This window comes from Cavia porcellus, unplaced genomic scaffold (genome assembly GCF_034190915.1).
Source record: "Cavia porcellus strain 051 isolate PalLab524CR breed Dunkin Hartley unplaced genomic scaffold, mCavPor4.1 scaffold_34, whole genome shotgun sequence".
Taxonomy (NCBI): domain Eukaryota; kingdom Metazoa; phylum Chordata; class Mammalia; order Rodentia; family Caviidae; genus Cavia; species Cavia porcellus.
In genome coordinates, this window is record NW_026947517.1 from 14,832,406 (window position 1) to 14,836,335 (window position 3,930).

The 3,930-nt window shown below is 31.1% G+C and overlaps 1 pseudogene; it reads right to left on the reverse strand.

Moving 5' to 3' along the window:
• Positions 1 to 638: 638 nt before the first annotated feature.
• On the reverse strand, positions 639 to 1,571 carry LOC100731609 (olfactory receptor 5H18-like; annotated as a pseudogene).
• Between the last annotated feature and the right edge of the window lie 2,359 nt (positions 1,572 to 3,930).

Sequence of the window (3,930 nt, forward strand, 5' to 3'; positions counted from 1 at the left end):
AGGAAATTTAAAGGTTGAATAGGTTTTCTGAGATTTTCAACTGTTCAACCAAACAAAAACCCACAAACTGGAGCCAGTATAATACGAGTCCCAGGCTATCCAACTCTGTCAGATGTGTTATTTATCTTCCTAAACCATTTGAAAAGAAATTATGCTATTTTAGTACCTAATGCATTAATAAAGCCACACAGAAAATATATCTGCTCGTGAAATATCATTTGTCTTCTAGTTTATTTCATGTAACTTGATAAAATTTTATGTTGTAAAATAAAACATAATTTTAACACTTTGAGAGTTATATTTGTATCTCCATAAATCATTAAATTGTTGTATAGACCTATTTAATCAGAGAAAAAAGGAGAAGCAGGACAATTTTAATTGCAAAAATCTCTGAACACTTCCCCAAACATACACATATATAACTAGAAATTTTCTGTAGCAACTTCTCGGCTTGGTTATTTCCTTTTTTTTTTTTTTTTTCAGACAGGGTCTCAAGACATAGTTCATGATGACCTGGAACTCATAGCAATCCTCTTGCCTTAGTCTCCCAATGCTGACATTAGAGGCTACTGGCATGCAACACCATGCTCAGATAGCAGCTATATATCAAAATAGACCAGACATATTACATAGGAGATCTAAATATTTCTCTTTAACACCTTTGTCAGTGAATCTATTACTTGTTTGTTTCTCAGACTGTAGATAATTGGATTTAATACAGGGATTAGTACCATGTAAAATAGAGAATCCATCATACCTTGACCATCTGTTTGTTGAGACGCAGGGAGCACATACATGAAGAGAAGGGGGCTGTAGTAGAAAGACACAGACAAGAGATGGGCTCCACAGGTGGAGAAAGCTTTCCTTAGGCCTTTGAGAGAGTTCTTTTTTAAAATTGTAAAAACAACTAGTGTATAAGAAACAAGAACGACCACAATGGTGAATACTTGAATTGAACCAGACAAAATAAATACCATTAGAAAATTAATAGAAGGATCAGTACAGGAAATCTTAAATAATGGTATAATGCCACAATAAAAGTGATGTATTATGTTAGAATTACAGAAAGTTAATCTGAGTAAAATCCCTTTGTGAATTAAAGAATGAAGAAAACCACCTACAAATGATAAAACTAACAGGCGAATATATACTCTGTTGGACATAATAAGAGTAAAGGTTTGCATATGGCAATATAGTGATCATAAGCCATTGTTCCTAAAAGAAAGCGTTCTGTAGTTCCACCAAATGCAAAAGCAAAAAAACTGTATCATGCATTCAGAGAGAGACATCAACTTGCTCTTGGCTATCAAGTTGACCAGCACATTGGGAGTCACTGTAGAAGTTACTCATGCATTCACAAAGGCTAGACTGCCAAGGAATAAGTACATGGGGGTGTGAAGATGAGGGTCATTCCAGATGAACACTATCAGACCAAGGTTCCCCACGATGGTGATGAGGTATATCACCAAGAACACTAGGAACAGGGGGACCTGCAGCCCTTGATGATCTGTAAGTCCTGTGAGAACAAATTCTGTCATCAGGGATACATTTTTCTTTTCCATGTCCTCACTGGATATTCTCTGAAATTAAATGACAGAAGTATAAAATCATCCAACAGAATGTATATAGTGAATATTGGAGGATGTAAGTTGATGTAAAACCACATTATTAGAAGAACAGAGTATTTATTTTATTCCATATTACTGTAATGGATGGGAACAATTGTGCTGCAATTGAAATTGAAATAAATGCAATTATTTTAATTACACAAATATGATCAAATAATCTTTTTAAAAAGTGCTCCCCAAATTGTTAACTTTCATGTAAAGTGCCTACTCTATGTGCAGTACGACACTTGGTGTAATGATGAAGATAAATTTAAAAAATTTAAAGTTTTCAAAACATAGTCACTAACACTTATTCAAATATTTGGTATTTACATCAACATTTTGAGAATCATTTCACTTTATTAAAAATAGTTTATGAAAATTGTATCATGAATGAGACAAATTAAAGAATAAATATCAACAATTCTACTTTTAAGTAAAACTTTTTAAGAATGAATTTTCTTCTATATAACCCCTAATAAATGAAAAATTTTAGTGTTTTATATAAGTATTACCAACTTTAGTTATATATTTACAATTTTAAAAGTATTCTCATAAACAAAACTTAAGAAACATACACTGATACTATATATGAAATTCTTTTTTTTTTTGTTACTATGGATCAAACTCATGACCTCTTGTTCACCAAACATGCACTTATACTGCTGAGCTAAATCCCCAGCCCTGATATTATTCATGAAATTAATGTTGTTATATATTAAATATTCAATGATTTATATGTGTATCCACAGATATTCAATTCTATATACATGTATTTCTATATTTTCATCTCCTTATAAGTTATATTATAGTAATAGAAATATCATTATAGATATAAATATTACATTATATATATTTTAAGATCAGTAATATAAGTATGATGTATAATATGCAGTGTAGTGAAGTTATTGTCACAAATGGGAAGGTAAGGGGGAAATATTATTTAATTAAAATACCTTAAAAGATCTAATTGGGAAATGTGGTTTCACAGAATGAATCTTTATATCATAATAAAAATGAATATTTCTTATACAATGCTTATTAGTACTTGAATCTTTAAACCTAGTTTAAAACACTTAATTTTCTTACTTCATCAGAACATGTAAAGTCATTATGATTGTGTTAATAAGATAATGAATCATTGACACAAAGAACAATTCCTTTTATAACTATCCTGCTCATCCATAATTCAGTCATGGAAATAAAATATAAATATCATTTATTCTTTACCATTTATTCCCCACAATTATTTTTACATTCTGCAAAAGAAATGCAAAATAATTATAAATAAATGTCAAACTGTATCAATCATATACTTTTTTCATAAATAGTAATTAATATTGTAAAGTAATTTTTGTTACCAATATCTTATAAGAAATTATGGTGATCTTTTTAAAATGTCAGGCTTTCAAAAGCAGCAATAATACATGACAGCTGAGGAGTGGCAAAAATACAATGAGAAAGTCTTTGCATTAGATTATTTTAAAGATTTCATCATATATGCTAAGGAAATATCATTTATATAATCCTGTGTTGAACACAAGAATCAACCAGTTGTACATTTCAGTATTTTTTACTAGGTGAAGGTGATGTGGAGAGAGCTGTAATTCCCCTAAGAATGTCTGAGGATTCCCCACAGGATGAAGTGAAAATCTTCAAGTGGGCATTGCTGATTTGAATGTGTGAAAATAAATCTAGATCATCCCATAGGGTATGATAAATTTTAGAATCATAAACATTGACTCACTGTAGGTAGCTCCAATTCTAACTATTGAAATCACACTTTATTCCACCATTTTCCATTACAAGTGACGCTACTGAGAAATTTGTATACAAAATCTGATGCTCTCAGTGCCTTGATTTTTATGGCCTTATCTGTTCTTATCATAATATAATTTTAATGATTCAAACTGTCTACCGTCCTTCCAAGATGCAGTTGAAAGTTGCCCTCTTTGTGAAAACTTCCATTTAAATTTCAGACATATGTCTAGTTTTCTCACTTTACACCAAAATCTGATGAGAAGTTTTACTAGGCAGAGAACAAGAAAAATAGCAAAATAAAGGCAGAAGATTTTGGGGGGAGGTGGCCTAGATCTGTGCTGCCTAAACTTAAGATGTCTGTGTTTTCCCTAGATAGTTTTGTTAAGATACAGATTCTTTTTTCATTTGTTCAGGGTAGAGCTCAAAAATCTTCAGTTTTAGCAAGGTAATGTTTGTGGACACTTGCCATCTGTAGGACTATTGTGCAGTCTCATCATCAGAGAACCTTGTCACTGGAGACACAAATTCTTATGAATGTTTGTCTTGCAAAGAAATAAATGAG